At 43.9% G+C, this 23,933-nt stretch overlaps 1 long non-coding RNA gene across 1 annotated transcript in view; it reads right to left on the bottom strand.

Moving 5' to 3' along the window:
* Positions 1 to 11,626: 11,626 nt before the first annotated feature.
* LOC310755768 overlaps positions 11,627 to 23,933 on the bottom strand; it is a 29,212-nt gene continuing 16,905 nt past the window's right edge. The window contains exons 3-5 of the long non-coding RNA XR_014544527.1: positions 15,107 to 15,224; positions 13,676 to 13,866; positions 11,627 to 11,717 (exon numbers count right to left, since the gene is read on the bottom strand). This is a non-coding gene — a long non-coding RNA (uncharacterized lncRNA). The remainder of the gene's footprint in view (positions 11,718 to 13,675; positions 13,867 to 15,106; positions 15,225 to 23,933) is intronic.

Genomic DNA, 23,933 nt, shown 5'->3' with positions numbered 1-23,933 from the left:
CCAGGCTCAGAGTGGCTGACACCAGGTATAAAAACAATTGATTGAAATACAACTTAAAAACAAAATTAAAATACAACATTAAAACATTAAAATGCAGCCTCATTTCAGTAGGAACTCAAATCAAAAACTTTTTGGGGGATGAAAATATCAAGTCTTCACCAAGGCCAATAAGGATTATTCTTATTGGGTGAAGGACTCTGTTGTGACCCTATTGTTCTTGATTTCTCTGTGGTTTTTTATACCACTAACCATGGTATCCTCCTCAACAAACAGTGAGATGACTATTGGAGGCACAGCTTTACAGTGGTTCTGGTCCAATCTCTGGGAACAGTTTCTGCTATTAGCATTTGGTGATTATATTTTGGCTCCCTGGTCATTGTGCTGTAAGGTGCAGCATGGTCTTGAGGACACCATCTTGTCCCCAATACTATTTAGCATCTACATGAAGCTCTTGGGGGTGGTCATTTGGAAGGTGTCATCAGTACATTGATGGAACCCTTCTCTATTTCTCTGTAGCATCCGAATCAGGAGAGACCATGCAAGTCTTGGACCAGTGCCTGGACTTTGTGGAGGGCTAGAGTTGGGGGATGAATATCTAACTCTGAATTTGGGAAAGCAGAAGCACTGGGGGTTGCTGTCCATGGTCCTGAACCCCTTTGCCTTTGTGCCTTTGTTCCTGTCCAAGGTCCTGATCTCACTCCAAGACAAAGAAGGCTCAGATAGTTCTGGCCATGCCTCTCATCATATTGTTTGGGCCACTGCATCTTCCTCATGGCAGAGATCACCGTGGATCATGAAAACCAGGAGCAGTGCCCTTTTTACTTTGGTGAATGGTTGCTATTCAATTCTATATATAAATGAAAAGCTTTTTGCTACACAGTCCAGTGTTGTGTAGCTTAGCCCCAACTGACAGGGACCTTGCTGTGCAGTGCACCTTCCCCAGCTGTCAAAATAGCAAGCCTTTTGTTGGTTGCGTTAATAAATGCAGTGCTGAGACTTTTCTTTTACCGTTTGCATGGCAATCTGCATTTGACCTTGGTGGATGGGCAGAAGCCTGAGTGTAGATCACTTAGACTCCATTCCAGCAACATAATCTGTGAGTGGCTAGACATCTGGGCACCTCAAGGTCTATCTGTCATCACAGGATCATCATTGTATGTCATTTTATAATTATGTCTAGCAGCATTTTTTGTTGTTGTTGTTTTAAAAAAAGGAGGAGGAGTACGAGAAATATTCCATTTTTTAGATACATTTTCATCATTGTGTTCTTGACAGGTTTTATGAGTCTTTGGAGGGGTTTTTTCTTTATTTGTGACCATCTTTTGAAAGCAATGTCATGAAGCACTTGTGCAAATTGTACCACACATTAAGCATCAAACAGAAATCAGAAGAAAGCTGATGGGTCCAGACTGGGCAACCTTGCCATCAGGGTTCCCTGTGGCACAACGGGGAATACTTGCCATTTCTGCATGTTTGCATTAACCCATAGCTTTCTTTGATAATTTCAACTTTTAATTTAGAATTATTTTGAGGCTTAGAAGGCTACCCACTGCACTAACTCATGTGGTATCTTGTGTGTATAGAGTAGGGTGCCCTGCTTTGCACCATATACACACACACAGAGAGAGAGAGACTGCCACAGCATGTTGGGCATAGAATTAAACACATGCCACCATACATCTAGCTGCAATCTCCTCACCTTTGTCCCTGAAAGGGAAATGTGAGTAGTACCAACTATAGGCCATCCTGTAGCAACCTTCTCCTACATGTGGGTTGCATTGTCTGGATTGCCCACAACACTTTCTCTTCTTTAGTTGGTTATTTGCTATGGAGGAATTGTACAACAGGCACCAGTGTCAGGGACTAGGCAGAGGAGGAATGGTGGCGACTGCCTCCCCAGCCTGACCCTTCCAGAGGAGGAAGAGACAGTTGAGAATTACATCAGGGGTTTGAGGGAGATCACAGCTCAGAGGCAGATGAGGGGGAAAGCTGGGAAATAATGGGAGAGGAGGAAGAAGAAGCACCAGAGGGAGGACAGCTGACAGTCTTTAGAAAGCAATTCCAGACCACTCCCTCTCCCAGAACCCGGTGAGCATTGAAAGTAGGAGAACAACAAACAACACAAGCAACACGAAGACCAGTATACTAGATAGCACTGCAATTCTTATTGCATAATATAAATTTGAAAAATGCACAAGGATATCTATGTATATATAAAAGCCCACCCTGGACCCACTGAATTGTGACATCCAATCACAAATAAACCCTTTTGGGTGGAAGGTCGTGGTCCTTATGACCACTGCTCCTTGCGCATTTTTCAAATTTATGGGTTGTGCTGAAGAAGATTCCAGCGAAACAGTCAGATTATCCGGGATCACTGTCCTACGTTGTTATTCACTTACTACTTCGGCACCATGAACGCCTAAAAAGTTTTACCACTTCGCCCACAGGATAGCATCTATTACTTTGTTTCAACTATAGACTCATTATATTTCTATGGACTTTCAAAGATTGACAGGCATGTGTTCATTTGATTTCAAATATATTAGAGAATTTACAAGTGTACACATTTTGTCTTTGTCTTTGTTGTACTAAATTATGTATATTATGCAATAAGAATAGTTTGCAACACAGGGGTTTGTTGTTCTGTATTGAAAGTAGGAGAGCAGAGAGCTCAGAGGCAAAGGGCACATATCAGCACCCGTAGTGATGACACACAATGGGAGAGAGGGTTGGAGGGAGACTTACTTGAAGCAATGTCATTACTCCAAGAGGCTGCATTTCTAAGCCTCTCTCTGTGAATATGGAATAAAAAGCATTGGTAAGAACTTTCCTTGTCTTATCCATACCATGGGGGTTGGATCCTCTGGCGCCTAACAACCAAGTAATAAGATTCTCTGGCAGCAGCTACTTAACGATTTCTTGACCATGAACTAGCATGTTTTGGTGTCCTATGAGAAAATTGTCCAAATAACAGCTCATTTCTATCTCACATGTGCACTGCATAGAATCACAGAATTTCTTTAAATTAGAAATCACTAACTGATGAAATGGTATAATTATTCCAGTACATCTGCAATATGTTACTGTTCACTTTAATCAATGGAATACAGTAAACATCCCTTCCCTTCACTTCTGTTATGATACAGAGCTCCTGCTGTACGGGACTTCCCCTTAATATCTCAGTGGTCTTCCCTCTAATTTTACATCTTGCATGTGCTATGTTTTATAGTCCTCAGGAATATTTCAAACATGCTGCCACGTGCCCTTTGTGAGGAGGCTGGGAAACTGTATTCCCCCAGGTGCAAAGCTTCTGACAAAGCAACAGATTGCAATTTCAGGGGCACCTTGGCCTTAATAGATACAAATTTTGCATCTCCTCCTAGGATTCCTCTTGAAATTAGCTGTTCAGCCCTTAATCATTCAATCAAACATGCTCCAACACCCCCCTCCCCAAAAATACACACACCGCACTGCTATGTGCTAGCCTATCATTCTTCAGTGAAAACCTGAAGGCAGGATTCTGGACTGATGCATCAGAAACTCAGCTTCACCCCTACCTCCAAATTTCCCAACACTCAGTCATCAGGAATCCCAAACAGTTCAAAACACCCCAGACAGAAACATGGGATGTCCCTTCCTGAACAGGTCAATGGCCCATCTAGTCCAGCACCCTGTTTTCACAGTGGCCAACCAGATGCCTACGAGAAGCCCACAAGCAGGATCCAACCACTAGAACATTCTCCCCTCCTGTGGTTTCTAGCAACTGGTATTCAGTAGCATTACTGCCTCAAACCATGAAGACCCATCATGGCTGGTACCTCCTCAAATATTCCTTGAGTTAGAGATGGGTGAGCAGATGTTTGGCTGGAATTTAGGAAAGCTGAACCTAAATATTTACTGGCATGATGACAATGAGCTTGGGGATTGCCTGGTTCCAATCAAGCAATATATGGCACCCACGCACATTACCTTAGGCATCATTTTGAGCTGGAGAGGTGGGCAAATATTAGCCCATCCCTTGAGCTTGTGGAGGCATTGCTGTGCTAACCACAGCCACCAGGGAACAGATAAATCAGATAAAGTTGGATAAGATCTGCCCAATCCAGTGAGCTGAGAGGATGTTTTGCCCCTCCAAACCCACATCCCCTCTACAAGTTCTCCCTTCTACAAACCAAAAATTATCCACAGAAAACTAAACCCAGTTTTGATTCTATCATTAATAAAGTGTTCATTCTCATCAGAACTCTTTCTTTATAAGAAGGTAGTGCACACTCGGATAAAAGGTCACGCTGAGATATCATAGCTTTCAGAATATGAATTTGAATTATTTTTCTCTCCCACTCACACAGTGGTGCTGTTATTTCCAGACTGCAGGGGCCAAGTCTGGGTCTCTGTAGTCCAGCTCCAAGCAAACCCTAGAAGCATCTTCGTGCCTCTTTGAATCTCATGTTACAACCTCAGCTTTGATAGGTGCTTCTATAATACTAAAATCTTAAATCTTTACAATGGGTTTTTAAAACAATGGTGTACACTAGCAACATGCCAAATTCAAAGACCTACATTGACTCCCAGTACATTTCTGAGCACAATTCAACTTGTTGGTGCTGACCTTTAAAGCCCTATACAGCCTCAGCCCAGTATACCTGAAGGAGCGTCTCCATCCCCATCGTTCAGGCAGGACACTAAGGTCCAACTCTGAGGGCCTTCTAGCAGTTTCCTCACTGCGAGAAGTGAGGTTACAGGGAACCAGGCAGAGGGCCTTCTCGGTAGTGGCACCCACCCTGTGGAACGCCTTCTCATCAGATGTAAAGGAAATAAACAACTATCTGACGTTTAGAAGACATCTAGAAGTTTTCAATGTTTGATGTTTTATTATGTTTCCATATATGCTAGAAGCCACCCAGAGTGGCTGGGCAACCGAGTCAGATAGGCAGGGTACAAATAATAAAACTTGTAGTAGTAGTTTTGCACCACGTAATTTAAAGGGGGAGAAACACCCTTCATAAAGATGTATAATTGAAAATACATTTGGGACCTAAAATAAAATGTTGCAGTGTGTCTGCCTCCTAAAAGAGCTGATCCATTTCAGGTTGGAGGCAGTCATCCCCTCCTGGTTTGACATTCTCTATCACCTGCCACTGCAAACTCTGTATTTGTTTTCTGTCACTTTGCATTCCATAGCTAGTAGAATTCTTAGTCTTCATGGAGTGGTTTCCTTATCGGGTCTAAACCACTGAGCCTCTTGGGCTTCTGATCAAAAGGATGGTGGTCGAATCCCCATGATAGAGTGAGCCCCCATTGCTCTGTCCCAGCTCCTGCCAACCTAGCAGTTCAAAAGCACACCAGCAGGGCTGTCTTAAGCATATGCAGTGCCGGGGTGCAAAGATCAGCCCAGTGCCCCCCACCCTCAGGTTGCCCAGTTCCAGGCATGCAGGAGGGCGGAGCCGGCTGGCCACCTCAGCATCTCGCTGGCTCGGTCGCCCCCAAGCTCACGGCGCAGAGCCACCCACAACAGAAGAGCCCACCACAGCGCTCCGACCAATGAGTGGGCTCTTACCTGGACTCAACTCTCAGGCCCCAGACTCTCGGCCTGGAGCCCCTGAGAGCCCAGCTCCCGGGTGCCCCGCACCCCTAGCACCTATGGTTAAGACAGCCCTGCACACCAGTTCAAGTAGATAAATAGATACCACTGTGGTGGAAAGGTAAACGGCATTTCCGTGTGCTCTGGGTTCCATCATTGTGCCCCATTGCACCAGAAGCAGTTTAGTCATGCTGGCCACATGACCCAGAAAGCTGTCTGTGGACAAACGCCAACTCCCTCAGCCTGAAAGCGAGATGAGCGCCGCAACCCCATAGTCAAATTCAACTGTGTTTAACTCTACAGGGATTCTTTACCTTTTTCTTAGGGGGAGGGATGCCCTCCTATGGCTTTTTAAAAGATGCTTCGCAGCTTTTTAAACCTGAGCAAGCTGATACTTCTCAATCACTCTAGTTTGGCCACAGTCCTATTGGCACTCACCACCTGAGTTCGCTACTAGAAAGTGTGATGAGGGAAGCAAAGCTGAAATAGAATTAGTATTTTTGGTAAGCAGTTTTAGATTCAGAAATGTGCTTGGGAATGTGTTTCTCTGTTCACTTCATCCATTTCCTAGATTATTATTATTTTTTAATCTATTTAGCCAGACTCAACAGCAGTTGCTAGGGGAAATACTTAGTTTCTCCAGGAAAAAAGCTTGCCCTTCCCTCTCTCTCCTTCACCATCTTAGCAGCCTCTTTAAAGGAGAAATATAGACTGTAGATGAAACTTGCTGAACTGGGGAATGCAATATTTCCCTAGTGTCTCCAACAAAATGTATCCAGCAAATTGGACTGCATCTGACAGGCTGTACTCTGTTATTTTAGCAGCTGTAGCTAACTGAATTTCACCTTCATGGGCAATGGCTGTCAGCAACCATATCCAGAAGAACAAATTCTGCCTTCAGACATGGCAGCGTAATCTCGCTGGAGAGGAGTGGAGGGTGTGTTTTTTTAATGCTGTAGCCAATTAACAGCTTCATCCACAAAGCTGAACACTTCAATTTTGCCAGCTGAAGACCTGCTGAAGTCAATGTGACTGAGCTGGATTATGCCCAAGTATTACAACAACATTTCAAATTGGCCTGTAATAGGATAATGCACATCCAAGTGCTCTCCCGTCTCATTCTGAAGATATGAATTCACAAAAGAACATGCCAATCTGGAACTAAATATAAATATCTTTATGGCAGTGTGTGAATTTTGCAGAGTGATGGAAGTGCATAATAGGAGAGGAACGAAGCACTGTATATATAACACATTAAGTCTTGTATCCTAGGCACTAGGGTGATTAACCTGATGCATGCTTATGCAGAAGGAAGCTCCGCTGTGCATCTTAGGGCTTAGTTTCAGGAATTAATTCAAAATGCTGGTTTTGACCTATAAAGCCTTAAATGGTTGAGGACCGCAATACCTCAAGGACTGCCTCCTTCCATATGAAGCTACAAAGACCCTGAGATCATCTTCTGAGGCCCTTCTTCATGTGCCTCCTCCTCGAGAGGTCCGGAGGGTGGCGACACGAGGATGGGCCTTCTCTGCAGTGGCTCCCCGTCTGTGGAATGCTCTCCCCAGGGAAGTTTGCCTGGCGCCTTCATTATGTACATTTAGGCACCAAGAAAACATTCCTGTTTAACCAAACTTTTGGCTGATTGACATCCAATGCCCTTTTAAAATGTGTTTGGGGGGGTATTATTGGGTTGTTTTTGTTTTTATTATGTATTTTGTGTCTTTGTATTTTGATTTTGCGAACTGCCCTGAGACCTGCAAGAATAGGGCAGTATATAAATTTAATAAATTAGTAGTAGTAAAAGCATACCCTCCAACCTTTCTCCAATGAAAATAGGGACATCCCATTCCATGATGTTATTTTTTTACTATTTATACACCACACATCTTATTGGGCTGCCCCGGCCACTCTGGGCAGCTTCTAACATATATAAGAACATAATAAAGCATTAAACATTAAAAAAAAAAGCTTTCCAATACAGGATTGCCTTCAGACGGCTCAGGGATCAGATAACTCCATACCCTCCAACATTTGAAAATAGGGACATCCTAAGGAAAAGCAGGACATTCCAGGATCAAATCAGAAACCAGGACGGCTTCTCTAAATCAGGGATGTCCCCGGAAAATAGGGACACTTGGAGGGTCTGTAATAGTGTGTATGGGATTGCAGCTTTTCTTGTGGCGGTTTTGGGAAGGGAATGATTGCGGGCTTGCCTTCTTCTGCCAAAAGTAAAATGCAGTTGCTGCTTATGCATGAGCGACAGCCTCCTCCAGCATCAACCAACTCAATCATTTGGATCACAGACAGGAAGCCTTGCTCTGGGGGTACCCTACCTTGACGGATTAGGCAGGTCATTGCCAGGGATAGAGCCTTCTCTGCTGTGGCAGCTCACCTGCAGACTGCCATCCCAAAACATATTCTGGAACGTCTCCTTGAACTGTAAAAATGCCTCTTGCTTCGAATGATGGGAGATGGAGGGGTTTGAATATATGTAGCAAACCTCAGGCTTTTGGTTGCTTGGAATGTAGCCTACTGTACAAATATAACCTGGACTGTTAAGTCCAGTCAAAGGCAACTATGGGCTTGCAGCGCTCATCTCGCTTTCAGGCCGAGGGAGCCAGTGTTTGTCCACAGACATATTTCTGAGCCATGTGGCCAGCATGACTAAACCACTTCTGGCGCAATGGGACACCGTGATGGAAACCAGAGCACACGGAAATGCCATTTACCTTCCCGCCACAGCGGTACCTATTTATCTACTTGCACAGGCGTGCTTTCAAAATATAACAGTGCCATTGGTTGCTCCACCTGCTTTACCTCTACCCACATGTATCATTGTCATCATCATCATCATTATTATTATTATTATTAGTAGTAGTAGTCTATCATCCTTCATCTGTAGATTCAGGGCTTTTTTTTCAATTGGAACTCACCAGAACTAATTTCCAGCACCTCTCAGGTGAGCATCATTATTAAGAGAACAACGGAGGCGTTCATGGTGAGTTCCGGCACCTCTTTTTCTAGAAAAATAGCACTGCAAAGATCTCAGGGTGGTTCACAACATAAAAGTACATAAGAATGTGGTCTGCGTGCAGAAAATTGTTCCCCACCCCAGCCTAGAGACCCTGACGAGGTAGTTCTGCTAGTTGTGGCCTCTGCTGTTCCCTCCAAGGAGACTGAATTTCATACATTGCTTTAAACTAGCTGACCAAGTCCTTTGGTCGTACACCTTCTAGTAATACAGCATAGATAGAGAGTATTTAAGATGGGGAGGCTGTTGCATTGAAATGGGTGGGTTGGGGGAATTCCACAAGGATCTGTAGGAGTGCAAATATCCAGAGTGTGGGGTCAGGTGGGATTACTATGAGGAATTATAAAATATGTATCAAGCCATTATGTCCACGATGAATGCATTGTGTTGACTGGGTTTGATACATTGACAATAATTTCTGATCAAATCCCACAACCCTCTGCATCTCTGGCCATTTCTTCTACTGTCCATCTTTCTTGCCTGACAAGTCATGTACACAGCCCAGTTGCTTAGCCAGGCAGGTGTCCTGGCCCATAAAGATAGTGGGCAAGTTTCTTGGATGTAGCTTTTCTGATATGTTAAACTTAGGATGTTAATCTTAGGGCCAGGAAACAGATCTCACATAAAGGTGATAATAATCGCTGTCTTCCTGGCCATCCTTCTTATCATGTATATTGCTTGTTTATCACCCCAGGGGTTGCCAAATGCTCTCCTTTGTAGTTCTGTTCTTTGTTTACCCCAGAAATATGTGTGCTGAATTAGTTTTGGTAGTTTAACTTTTCCCCACGTGGGGTTTGTTGAAATGCTCAGAAGAAATCTGATTGGTTCTTACGAACACTCTGAAAAAGTTCTTTTGTGAATAAAACGACCTGGTCCGAGGGGTAGAGAGACACAGAGAGAGATTATTATACACACCCTTCCCAGAGTCTTGCTGGTTCAAGCCTCTGTGTGTATTCTTATTAATCAGACTTCAATCCTTCCTTTACTTTGAGAACGCCTCAGGATCATTTAAGCTTGCAAATTCATGGCCACAGAAATGGTCTCTCCCATCTTCAAGTCGCTACCACATCCGTGCACAGTTTAAAAGACAAAGTGTATTTAATTTACAGAAATGAGCTATAAGACGACGCTGACCAAACTTCCTTTTTTATTACTCCTGCAAGCCCTATTTCATTAGCAGAGGAAAGGACAAATTTAGTTTTAATCTCTCCCTGTCCATAGAATTAAATCATTGGCCTTGTAAATTATGCATGTGAAATTACCAACAATTTGGGCTTGTGCAATTTCCAGTAAAATGTGCTAATCCTGAATTATGTGATTTGCACTGTTTCAGATAGACTAATTTGTCAAGGCTGACTGAATCCATTTAGTGCCTCCTTAAAGGTGTGGATGGATTTGATTCGGAATCAGATTTACATCCTTTACTCACATAGCAATAAAACTGTTGGCAAATTCCTCAGATCTATGCCATAAATTTCCTCCTTTCAATGCCATTAAGGTCACAAGGAAGGGTAACTATACTAGATTTCAAGTATAAAAAAAGTGTGGAATTAAATACCTTATTGGTGTATCCACCCTGACCAGTTGTCACCCAGGAGAGCCAGTGTGGTGTAGTGGTTAAGAGCGGTAGTCTCGTAATCTGGGGGACCGGGTTCGCATCTCCGCTCCTCCACATGCAGCTGCTGGGTGACCTTGGGCCAGTGACACTTCTTTGAAGTCTCTCAGCCCCACTCACCTCACAGAGTGTTTGTTGTGGGGGAGGAAGGGAAAGGAGAATGTTAGCCGCTTTGAGACTCCTGAAGGGGAGTGAAAGGCGGGATATCAAATCCAAACTCCTTCCTCCTTCCTTGTTCCACATGTGATGCTAGGAGGATAGCAAAAGGAGGCTGGGAAGGCAAATGTCATTCCTGCTGAAGACAGCTCAGAAGTTCATGAATAACCAGACTGGTGCCTTAGGGAAAATTAGAACAAATCAACTCAGATGTGTTTGCAAAAAATATGTAAAACGCGCGCACACACACAAAGTGCAGAGCCAAAATTCTCTCACTAGTTTCACCACCAATTTAGGGAAGGCATTTCAACAGTTTAGGTGGGAGCATTGAGAACACGGCCAAAGTATCATGCATAGTCACTGTCAGTCTAGTCATATACAGTAGCACATTTTCCCACAGATATTTTGTTCTCAAAGTACAGTGGTACCTGGTTGTCGAACGCTTTCGAAGCCGAACGTTTCGTTTTTCGAATGCCAAAAACCTGGAAGTGAATGCTTCCATTACAAACACGCCTCGGAAGCCAAATGGCTTCCGAGGCGTGTTTCTCCATTTTGGCGACCGCCCATTGTGCCTCGGTTGTCAAACGTTTCAGAAGCTGAACGGTCCTCCAGAACGGATTACGTTCGACAACCGAGGTACCACTGTAGTTCACAGAAAACAGACAACGTGAATGAATAACAGCACAGTAGTCCATTTTCATAGGAATGCGGGTGGCGCTGTGGGTTAAACCACTGAGCCTAGGACTTGCCGATCAGAATTTCGGCAGTTCAAATCCCCACGACGGGGTGAGCTCCCATTGCTTGGTCCCTGCTCCTGCCAACCTAGCAGTTTGAAAGCATGTCAAAGTGCAAGTAGATAAATAGGTACCGCTCTGGCGGGAAGGTAAATGGCTTTTCCGTGCTCTGCTCTGGTTCGCCAGAAGCGGCTTAGTCATGCTGGCCACATGACCCGGAAGCTGTATGTCAGCTCCTTCGGCCAATAAAGCGAGGTGAGCGCTGCAACCCCAGAGTCGGCCACGACTGGACCTAATGGTCAGGGGTCCCTTTACCTTTATCATAGTCCATTTACGTAGTAAAATTCAGTACAACAGTACACTATAACATTGACAGTTCAACAATTAAGAGTATGGAAAACACATCAAAGGTTTCATTATAAAATGAACTAAATAATACCTGGCACCAATAACAAAAGCAGACTCAGCAGGCAGGCTTATCGGATCATGCTTGTAGCTGTGTGGTACAGGGAACAGAGGGGCATCTTTGGAAAGAGCACAGGAGTCCCTGAATCCAGGGGCAGGTAAAGGCAGGCAGGGCAGGGATGTTTGAGCATCCTGACAAAAATGGAAATGGCAAAAGTCAGAAATTTCTGGTGTCGACTTATTTGCCCCATGTCCAGACACAGTGGCGTAGCGTGGGTTGTCAGCACCCGGGGCAAGGCAAGTAATTTGCGCCCCCTAACCCGTGGATTTGCGCCCCCTAACCCGTGGATTTGCGCCCCCTAACCCATGGATTTGCCCTAACCCCAGATGTTGCGCCCGGTGCGGCCCGCCCCCCCTGCACCCCCCACGCTACGCCACTGTCCAGACAGCAATCAATCCAGTGAAGACAATTAGTATTCATGGTTATAATAATAATAATAATTTATTATTTGTACCCCGCTTCCAACAGAGATTAAAAATACACTAAAACATCAGACCTTAAAAACTTCCCTAAACAGGGCTGCCTTCAGATGTCTTCTAAACGTCAGATAGTTGATGTTTATCTCTTTGACATCTGGTGGGAGGGCGTTCCACAGGGCAGGTGCCACTACCAAGAAGGCCCTTTGCCTGGTTCCCCATAACTTGGCTTCTCACAGTGAGGGAACCACCAAAAGGCCCTCAGCACTGGATCTCAGGGTCTGGGCTGAATGATGGGGGTGGAGAAGCTTCTTCAGGTATACTGGGCCAAGGCCGTTTAGGGCTTTAAAGGTCAACACCAACACTTTGAATTGTGCTCAGAAATGCTTTCAGTCTGCAAATAATGGGCAATGGATTACATGTCCCTGTTGTGAATTTTCCACGGCGCTGTAGCAGAAATGCTCCGCGTTCCAGGTTCTTCAGTGCAGTATATTTATTGTGAGCTATATATACAAATATCTACAACCTATAATACATGAGTAGTTCATACAGTCAAACAGAGTACCTGGCTGCACCTTAAGGCCAACACGAAGACCTTTCTCTCTCTGACCACACTCCTCTACACCACCACTTACTGCTGGACAGGATTCCCTTTTAAACCGATGACAGCCAATCAACTGTGAGGACATTACTGCTGAGTCATTTTGACCCAGCACTTCCATAGAAAGTATTGCAGGCTGATTGCAGAGGCCAGTTGCATCAGCTAGCAAACTCAAGCCTGCAGACTTACTATCTCACACAGCATTCTGTGAATCCCGACAGTCCCCCTATTTGCATTGTGTTTCCTTTGCACGGGGTGAAATAAGGTCATGACAATGAAATTTATGTAATTAATTATGTAAGTTACGTAATTTCACCACAGTTTACAGCAAGAACAATAATGGTTTGCTTTGGGGGGCGGGGAGATGAACATCAGCAGAATGGAAGCATCACTGCATGTAACTGATGCAGAGCAGAAAACAATGACTTCTTGCATCCTTAGTGAGGGAAGAAAGAATGAGAAAAGAGAGAATGAAGGAAAGAAAGAATAATGAATAATAATAATACATTTTATTTATACCCCACCCTCCCCAGCCAAGACCGGGCTCAGGGCGGCTAACAACCAATAATAAAAGCAAGTTGATTGAAATACAACTTAAAAAACAAGATTAAATTACAACATTAATGCAGCCTCATCACAGGAGGAGAAAGGAAAAAAGAAAGAGGGGGAGGGAATCAAATTGATTCCAAGCCAAAAGCCAGGCGGAACAACTCTGTCTTACAGGCCCTGCGGAAAGAAATCAGATCTTGCAGGGCCCTGGTCTCATGAGACAGAGCATTCCACCAGGCTGGAGCCAGTGTTGAAAAGGCCCTGGCTCTGGTTGAGGCTAATCTAAATTCCTTAGGGCCCGGGACCTCTAGGGTGTTGCTATTTATGGACCTTAAGGTCCTCCGTGGGGCATACCAGGAGAAGGAAAGATGGTTGATTACTTACAGAGGCATGATACAGGACAGCTGTGTTTTAGACCATAGCATTCAGCTGGGGGCGTGTTTGGAAGTGTTTTACTTTGGTGTGTGGGTGTTTTTTAAAAAAACAAAAAAAACTTATGGAGCAGGTGTTGGCAACCTGTTACCTTTAGATGTTGTTGGACTCTTGCTCCCATCAGTCTCAGCCAGTATGGACCATTGTCAGGGATGTAGTTCAGCAACATCTGGGAGTCCACAGGTTCATCACCCCTAAAAGAAGCAACTCCTAACAGTAGATGAGAAAGGGGAGTAGATGGCTGATGTGTAAAACAGTGTTATAAGAAACAGTGGGAAGGATCTGCCAAAAAGAAAGTGGAAAGAAAAAGGAAGATTTCTTGGATTGTTGGTGTAAAGACCATTCTGTACAGGAACCAAAGAACAAATTGTCAGGGCAAAAAATGGAAAGTATCAGATGTCCCAGCAAAGGACGAATGGATGCAAAAACTTATGGAATATGTAGAAATGGCGAAGCTTACCTGAAGAATAAAAAAATCAAGATGACAAACATTTTATAAAAGAATGGAATTGGTTTATTGAATTTTTACAAATAAATTGTAAGCAGATCAAAACATTGGCAGGATTATTGTAAGAGTATATTTTCATAAGAGTATATATTTAAAGAAGATGAATAAATGCGCAAATTAAGTTAATTAGGACATGCAGAAGTTATTAAAAATAAATTTAAGGAGCCGCAGAAAGAGGGGGAAGGAAGTCAAGTTTTAAAATGTCAAAATGGTTGTAAAATCAGTGAAATCTATAAATCTGAAAAGTATAAATAATTTTATTTTTTATTTTTTTAAAGAACAAAGTGTCAGGAAGCTGGAAACTAGGGCTTGGTTGTCATTTAACAAACAGAGCACTAACCATAAGAATTGCAACAACCTCATTGTTTAAATAAGTTAACGTGATGTAATCATAGCTGTCAACCGTCCCTTATTTGGCGGGAAACTCCCTTATCCCAGCGCCGTGTCCCGCTGCTGTCTCTTATTGATGATGTCCCTTAAATTTCCCGGGTTTCATGCTCGCCCGGCTCGGGAGGGAAGCACCGGCTCCGGGTCCTCCGCCGCGAGAGAGAGAGAGAGCGCACTGGCGCCGTCGTCCTGGTGCAAGGAGTTCCATCAGCTCTTCCCCGCCCAAGAGAGGGGGGAGGGAGAGAGACTCTCGCCCACGCCGCCCGTGAGCCCAGAGGCGGCAGCGGTGGTGGCAGCTGAGGAGGCGGCCTGAGGGAGGAGGAAGAGGAGGGGATGGGGAGGGACGCAGAAGGGCGGCGCTTCAGCGGCCGCGGCGGCGCCACAACTTCCTCATGCCGGATTGACAGCATCTGTCAATCCTACCAATATATGTAAATTTTTATAATAGCAAAATCCCTTATTTTGGCTGCTGATCCCTTATTTTCGAGGCTGCTGGTCCCTTATTTTCAAATTTTTAAGTTGACAGTTATGGATGTAATGTAAGTTAAGATGCATGGTTATTTTTGTCTTTGTTAATGCCTTTATCTATGTAACTGAAGTGTTTTTTTAAAAAATGGAAAAACCTACCCTGCAGTTGGAAAACTAGCACATCTGGCAGAAGCCCGATCTGAAGCCTTTCTCTGTTGCATCCTGGTTCCCCCTGTGTTCCTACTGTTACGGAGCCATGGACCAAGGAAAAGGTTTACTGAATAAGAAAATGCACATTAATCTTGGGACTCGATGTGGCTTGCATCCAGCGACTATTCTACAGATGCACATTTAAAGCTTGAAATTCCACTTTCTGATCATCTCAGCAGTTTATTACTTGAAGATCTCTTTAAGAATTCATAAGGGATAATCTGTATTTTTATCTTGGTTATAGGCTTGGTATTGCACACTCCTTTTATGGGTCTCCTTAAGTATGCTTTGTGTTTTAAAAAACTAATCAGCATCATCGTTTTACACAGGGCTTCCTTTTCAGGCCTGAAAATGAGAGCTCAGCCTCACTCTCTCTTTTAGTAGTAGATTTGCTTTTTTGCAATCGGCTCCCCAGGAACTGATTCTTTTTCTTCTTCTTTCTTTTAAGCACGCCAGTTTGTATTCTGAATACATCAGACATAAGAACTACTAATTGGGCCATGGTGGCATGTATTGTGGCAAAATAAATCTGGCAGAATGGAGGCTGCATTCAAGATTTGCATGTGGGCCTTGCCTGAATGTGAGACTTAAATGAAAACTTGAAGCACAAAAGATGGAGCGGGGGGTGGTTGTTTAAGAGGACAAATGCCTGGCTCACCAGCGCTCTGTTTCTAAGCTAATCTATTGATGGTTCTCCAGCCCATCTAGGACAAAATTGTCTACACTGACTGGCAGCTGTCCTCTGAGGTTTCAGAGGTCTTTCACGGTCCTACCTGGAGGCTACAAGATTGAACCTTCTGCACACAAAACCACTGAGCTATTGTCATGGTGGTGCTATATTTTCATTGGATGGCATTCAACAAAGTTTGAGTACACCCCATGCTTTTCTTGAGTCAAAATGAGAGTACCCAAACATTTGGGGGGGAGGGGGAAGCACTGAGTACACCCATTAAAATCAATAACACTTGTCGTTTAATGTGAATTTTGGACATAATGGAGATGTAAAAGATTAGGATTATCATAAAAGATGCAGGAGGAAATGATTAACAATAGGACCCACAAAGGGGAGGTCTCCTGATGATTTGGGGGAAATGAAACAGGTGCAGCCTTTAAAATACCCCCTGAGTATGTTTCACAAAGTTTTTCCAGCAGAATGCTCCCTGCCTTCAGGTATGATGTGCCAATGTATTGATGAATTTAAGAATTTAAGAGCAGAGCCTGAATTTGATTGCATCCAGCTGATTGGACAAGATGTGCTGAGGGGTGTGTGTGTGTGTGTGTGTGTGTGTGTGTGTAACCAGTCACTCCCAGATTCTGTGGGAAAGGCAATAAGTTGTCGCTCCCCCTCTATATTAAATCAAAATAATTTCATGATACAAGGTTATGGATCATTTGATTGGAGCAGACCCAGCCGCTGTGCAAGTTTACCTGCATGAGGGGAGTTGTAGTGAGGCATCTGATCATAGCCTGCATTTTTATCAAGGCTTATATTTTGATCAGATTCCTGTATTCCAAAAAAATGAGCTAAAAATCACAAATGTTTCCTTTCGAGACAGGACACCAGCAGGCAAGGTCTTTGTCGCAGGCAAGGTCTTTGTCAGAGGCCCCTTTGGTTTATTGCGGTCATAAAACAGGCTGGGAGCAAAAGGTCACACTGACCATACAAATTATAGAATACAATCAATCAAGGTTGCAAAAACACTGTGCCTCCCATTAAACTTGAGCCACATCTTCCTAAGGTTAAAAGGGCAAGAGCTAATACAAACAGCAGCTGGCTAGGGAAGAGGCCTCTCTCTCTCTCTGAAGCTGCTTTGAAGCTTCAGAGAATTTAGAAAACTTATAGAACTTAGCTTTTACTAAGTTCCTTTTTACTTAAGAAAAGGTCTTTGCTTATCTATATATGTTATGTATGTAAATATATTGGCTTAAATGTAATTATGCAAATGATTTAGAAAGTAAGAAATTATAGAATCATAGAAGAGTTGGAATAGACCACGAGGGCCATTGGGTCCGGACCCCTGCCAGACAGAGAGACGCCATCGGAGCACTCCTGACATATGGTTGTCAAGCCTCTGCTTAATGACCTCCAAAGAAGGAGATCTTTCATTGATAATGTGTGGGAAGGTGAACAAAAAGATCTGTTCAGATAAAATTAGCCACCATCTGTTTTGGAGTGAATAGGGCAATAGGGCAAAAGATGAAATGTTAGTTAAGGTGCCTAGTCTAGGGCAAAAGGTTATCTGGTAATTAAGGTGCCTTGTAGAGGTTAATGGCTGTTTGCCAATTATAAATAGAAGGAAATATAGCTCTTTGTCTCCCATAAAAGGTAATAGGAAATGGGTGTATCTTTTATGATTGGTTCTAGCAAACAGCCAATAGGAATTTTAACCAGGCTGATTGGACAGAGGCAGCCAAAGGAGGAGCAAGGGGGCTGAGCTGAGGGAATATAAGTGCTGGCCATAATGACAGGAGGCCAGGCCAGAGCTTGGTAACCATATACCACTGTGCCTCACATTTATTTGTCTGACAAATAAATTATTATTTTAATTTCTCTATTGCTGCGTTGAATATTTCATTCCAGCTAAGCGTTAACCACAAGCAGGGTGCTACAGTAGCGGAATATAGCAGAAAGCAAGTTCAAAGTAAACAGCTCAAAGATTCCAGGGCAGATGCTCACAGCAAAGTGGCTTTTATTAAACAAGCGTTGTGCCAAGGTCAAGAGGCCTGCCAGGGGCATTTGGCCTGGCCAACTCATATTACTGCATTGGAAAATACGGCGTTCTTTTGCAAGACTCTAAACAGTGGTGAATAAACCCATCCATCATATTTAGCTGTCGTCAACACAGCAAGCCATATTTTCCTTTTTCAGCAAGCAGAGAAAATATTGGTGTTGCCATTTGCATTTTAAATCTAAAATCAGCAATTGAATTTTGAATGTGAAATCTTGCTTCAAAATTCAGATTCTTTATTAGGACGCAATCCTACAGTTCATTGGAGGGTGCACCATGGGACGTATTATTCTGGAGATCTCACCCTCCTTTCAGAGATGTTGGCATTTCCTGATGATTTTGGGTAAATGAAACAAGGTTTCATCTGTCAAATACTAACTGACATTGCATGTAGCTTCTCCTATACTACTACTATTGCATGTCAGCTGTGAAATCATGTCTAAAGCATAGTGGTATTTAATAGCTGGTATCAAATACTGCCAAATCCATTCTTCCACGAACAAGTTTTAAAATTCTTCTTAATATTGCTCTGTGTGAGACATGCATGCCAACTGGCAAATATCAAAGTCAGGTATCAAATTATGAAATCAAACATCGATGTAAAATGTCTGATATGAAAGCAGACATAGCCGAGTACCAAATTCTGAGATCCAATATTCACAAAACAGCTAGTGAATATGCAGTGTCAGCATTTGCAAAGGAGAATATGGAGGTTGAGATTTTGTCAGGGTTACAATAGAGTTCTTCCAAGCATTTAATGAACAGTTTATCATACCATAAAGATAAACCTGGACTGGCTCGTGACTATAATATTGGCCAGTTTATATAACCATAGTACAGATTGTGTGAAATGAATATATCTGTTTATGCTATACTCTGAGGAAGGCCCAGAGAGGTGAATTTTGTCTTCAATGAATAAGAAGTTAGTTCTCTCTTAACTGTATGGGATATGAGTCTCAAGGAGCTGATATCAGCACAAATAGAGGCTACTTATCTTCAAATTCCTTTAGCTGGAGAATCCAGCTCAAATATTTTAACCCCCAAGGCATTAATACATAGCTGCCCTGGAAGACCATCCGACTGGGGAATTCCCATGCCCACGAGATTTTTATGGGGCTATTATTTTATTTAAATGAGTGCTTCGTGCAGCAACCTTGGATCAGAATCAGCTTGGGGCAGAGCACATTTGATCAAAGGAACCTGCACATGTAAAGAAACTTTATTAATTTTTAAAATAAAGACAAAATACAAACAGCATCAAACACACTGGTACAAAAGGGGGAAAAAGGAGGAAGACAAGAACGGATGTAAGGGAAGGGAAGGGAAGATAATAACCTACATTAATTCATGTGAGTCATCTTTTACAATCACAATCCAAGGCATTGAAAAATCACTTTATCCGTATCTTCTAAAATATATCCTCTCCACAAATTTAATTGAACCACTGGGGGTCTGTGAACCTGCACATGCAAGAAAGATATATTATTCCAGTAGAAATATATAGCCTTCAAACTAGCTGGAACTTACACAAATGTGAATAGAAGTGGGGATGTCTAAGATGACCTATTTTGAACTATGTAGCTTCGACTGCAACAGAGGCACTTAAACTTTGTGTTAAAAAGTGAATCTCCAAAGTGGGGAAAGCCTATTTTGGTATACTCAAGGCTATTTGAGGGCGGGAGGGGGGAAGCCAGTTACACATTATGCTAAACTAGAGACGGGGTACCAGTGGCTCTCCAAACATTGTACAGCTCCCATCATCCCTTACTATTGGCCATACTGGTAGGGACTAATGGGGATTTGACAACCTCTGAGGTTCACAGGTACTCTATCCTTGCGCTAGATGCTTAGCTGCCACTGAAAATGACGATCAGGCATTTAAGACCACTCACTGTCAGGCTTCAGGGAGTCGTCTTATATTATAATAATAATTGGACTGCATGGACTGCAAGAAGATCAAACCTCTCAATTCTTAAGGAAATCAGCCCTGAGTGCTCACTGGAAGGACAGATCCTGAAGCTGAGGCTCCAATACTTTGGCCACCTCATGAGAAGAGAAGACACCCTGGAAAAGACCCTGATGTTGGGAAAGATGGAGGGCACAAGGAGAAGGGGACGACAGAGGATGAGATGGTTGGACAGTGTTCGTGAAGCTACCAGCATGAGTTTGACCAAACTGCGGGAGGCAGTGGAAGACAGGAGTGCCTGGCGTGCTCTGGTCCTTGGGGTCATGAAGAGTCGGACACGACTAAACGACTAAACAAACAACAATTATTTATTTATTTATTTATTTATTTATTTATTTATTTATTTATACATACCCGCCCATCTGCCTGAGTTTCCCCAGCCACTCTGGGCGGCTTCCAGTCGAGTGTTAAAAACAATACAGCATTAAATATTAAAAATTTCCCTAAACAGGGCTGCCTTCAGATGTCTTTTAAAGATGAAATAGCTACTTATTTCCTTCACATCTGAAGGGAGGGCGTTCCACAGGGCGGGCACCACTACCGAGAAGGTCCTCTGTCTGGTTCCCTGTAACCTCACTTCTCACAATGAGGGAACCGCCAGAAGGCCCTCGGCGCTGGATCTCAGTGTCTGGGCTGAATGATGGGGGTGGAGGGTCTTCTCTCCCCCCCTACCCCCCATCGCAATAGATAAGCAGAACAAGGGAAGGGAGTCTTCTTACTAGTTAGGAACTTTAATAATCACAGTGAGAGAACAAAGAACCCAATTCCTAGAAATCACGGTGTTCCCAATTAAGGGTTCCACCCCTTACGTCCTTATTAATCCACGTCACTTCTACGTCTTGTAATCTGAGCCTGTCCTCTCTGTGCTTTCTGTTCTGCCACTTTCTCAGCTCTTCTTGACCTTCGGGAGAGCAGATGAATGCTTTCCAGAGACAGTGAATCTGTTAAGCCTCTCTCTCCCAGTGTTTCTTCTCCTAGCTGTTCCCCATCCAGTATTCCCCAGCTTCTGCCTTCTGAACTATGCCCCTCTGCAAACCACTGTTCCAAATCTATACTGTCCTCCTGCTCCTGGGAAGATTCAGGATTAGGAGCAGGGGGAGAGGGAGAGGGAGGCTCCCACCATTCTTCCTCAGTGCAGCCCTCCTCAGCATGGTCCCTAACACCCACCCACCCTCTGCCTCCTGCAATGCAGTAAAAATCACTGGTGTTTGTGTGCTGCACCTGTTCAACTAGCCAGTGATGGGGGCAGTGAAACATAGAATGCCATAGTGTAATGATGCATGGATGGAGAGCTAAATGCACAGCCACGGTTTTCACTTTCAGTTTGGTGCTCAGGGTCTTGTCTGGGAAACGACCGTCTTGGTCTCTGACCACAACATTAACTTCTGCAATATGGTTGGAATATTAGAGCCAAACTATGCATTACACAACCCGTAACATGCAACTGCATCTTCAGTTTTCCCATTTTCCTAAGTGTAATCATTTGAATTTGACTGGATTACTTCAATACTTCATGCCCATTTCTTCCTGAAGAGAATGTTTCTAATGCTGTGTAGCTTTCTTATAATTACACGCTGAATTTTATATATTCTGAACATGACACTTCAAGAATGGCATTACAGTAAAGTTTATTTCCCTATAGATCAATTTCTATGTTGTTTTTTCCAAATTTGCATAGTTTTAGGTTAAAGCAGATTTCTGTTCAACACATTATCTAATTTTTCTGGTATGAATCCAGGAAGATTTGATACACACAATTGTTATTTTCTGGAAGGCTCTGGGGAGAGAAACTTAATGAAAACAAACAAAAAGCTCTACTGATATTAAAAGATGTGTCTTCCATTAGTTTTCTCATTTTGAAAGCTATTTTGAAAGGTTGGCTATTGTTTTTGTCTCAATGATTTCCCATGGCTTATTCTTGCGAGATGCTCCCAAGCCAAATTTAGCCCACAGATACAACTAGTTGGACCCAGTTCAGAAGTAATCCCAGTGCTGGGCCTACAATGAGTCACATGACTCAGGTGGTGGATTGCGAGTTGTGGCAGATTGTGGCCCCCTACCCCCTCATTCACTACTCACAGGGCCACCCAGAAATGATTGGGTGGCTGGTTAGACCAGCCAGCCATTCGCCATTGCTGCCCTGCTTGCCCCTGCTTGCTCCTATTCCATGTGCTCCTTCCTGCTACCACCATCTCTCCCCTCTCTCACCCTCTGTCCCTGAGCTGGACCTGGAGCAACGCGATCCAGGTCCGGTTCCAAATCCAAGGGTTCCACGAGGAATCAGTCCGACAGGGGCAAGGTAGGACATGAGGCAGGAAACCAGGCAAGGTCAGGCACAGGGTTACAGGCAGGTTCTGGCAAACAGCAACGTTGCTCCCGCAACCTGGGGTGGGGTCCGACAGCCTTTTATATCTGTCGGGGTAACGGCCGGTCCTGATCCCCCAGTGACTCACCTCCCTGTCTCGCCCGAAGGCAAGCACTCCTCCTGCGAGTACTCAGGTCTCTCCTTCTGTCAGACCTCAGTCTCTGTAGTTCGGGAGATGTTGGTGGGTTACTAGACCCAGAGGCTGCCTCAGCCTCTCCTGACTGGTAGTGGAGCAGCTGTAAGTGATTGCCCAGCTGAAGGCAACGAGGTAATCCCCGCATTTGGAGCCAGGGCAGGCTCAGGCCCCTGACTCAGCCCGGCTGGTGCTTGTTGCAGGGGAATCTGTGCAGACTGGGGCTCTTCAGAATCAGGCCCCAGACTAGGTTCAGCTGCCGCCTGACGCAAAGGATCCAGTGTGGACTGAGACTCCTCTGGCTTCGAGTCCGAGCCTGAGTCCCAGGCCATCACAGTCCCACTAGCTCATCCATCCACCTGAAGCCAAACCATCCACAGCCAACGAAATGGAGATGAGCTTCCTGGCTAGTGGGGATTTGAACCCCAGTCTCCTAAGTCCTAGGGCAACACTCTAACCACTACACCAGGGATGTGATCCAAAGAAGTTGCCAACTTCTGGAATGAAACAACAACAACAATGGGAAGAAGAAGAAGAAGAAGAAGAAGAAGAAGAAGAAGAAGAAGAAGAAGAAGAAGAAGAAGAAGAAGTAGAAGAAGTGGGGGATTCAAAGGGTGCAGCAATTACTATTTCATAATAGCTATCATTCCTCTGAAGCTGTGCCAGTAAGCTTCTTTCCTTGAATTTTATTTGGCTTCCCTTGCCCAATAACATCTCCCCCTTTATTCAGATTAACGTTACCAATCTGTATATGTATTTCTTTTTCACATTCCCCTTTCAAAGCCTCATTGTAGCAACAACAGCAGCATCACCACCAGTAACCTAACAAAAGCTTAAATATGCATTCAGTGTCCTATCCGGAAGCTTTGTTGATGTAATTGAATGTTAGCCCTAGAGTGGAAGGAAGATCTGCTGACGAGGAAAGCAGCATCAAATGTAAATTAATTCCCTATCCTTTCCCTCCCACTGCCCTCCTCTCTGCCATTTCCTCCCCAGACAGCCTCACAGTGGGGCAAATCTCCATCCCTCCTGATTTCTTGCCCAGAACATTCTGATACACCGGATACATTGGGAATTCTCTTCCCCTAATTAAAACAATGTTTTTAAGTGTTCCTTTTAGGTTTCAAAGAGAGCGTGGCTGGGGGTTTGCAAAAGACAGCCAGCTGCTGACAAATAGCTCCACAGTTTAATTTTACACAGGCTCTGCCTCCTCCTAATAGGAAATGAATCTTTTTTCCATCTTCTTCTTCTTTGACCCTGGTCTGACCTGTATAATTGAGCAGAAACATACACCACACCTTGCTCAGCAGTTCCCCATATGGCACAGCAAGCAAAGTTGCTTGTGCCAAGTGACGATCCAATTATAGCTTGAGAAGGTTGCTCCATTATTGCATCTGATGCTGTAATTAAATTTGCTAACTGCGCCGAGTTGCCAACTCTGCCACTTTTTGGAATATGGGGCATCTGTTAGTGGGAATGATACAGGGCTTGCAGAGATGCATTGGAGTGCCCTGGATTTTACGTCTATCACACAATTGGGGTTTTAAATTTTGCTCCTCTGGGAAAATTACATTTATAAACTG

Source organism: Podarcis filfolensis (genome assembly GCF_964270895.1).
Source record: "Podarcis filfolensis genome assembly, chromosome: 2".
NCBI lineage: Eukaryota > Metazoa > Chordata > Lepidosauria > Squamata > Lacertidae > Podarcis > Podarcis filfolensis.
Note: the sequence above shows the minus strand (reverse complement) of the source record. Positions and strands in the feature narration are given on the sequence as shown.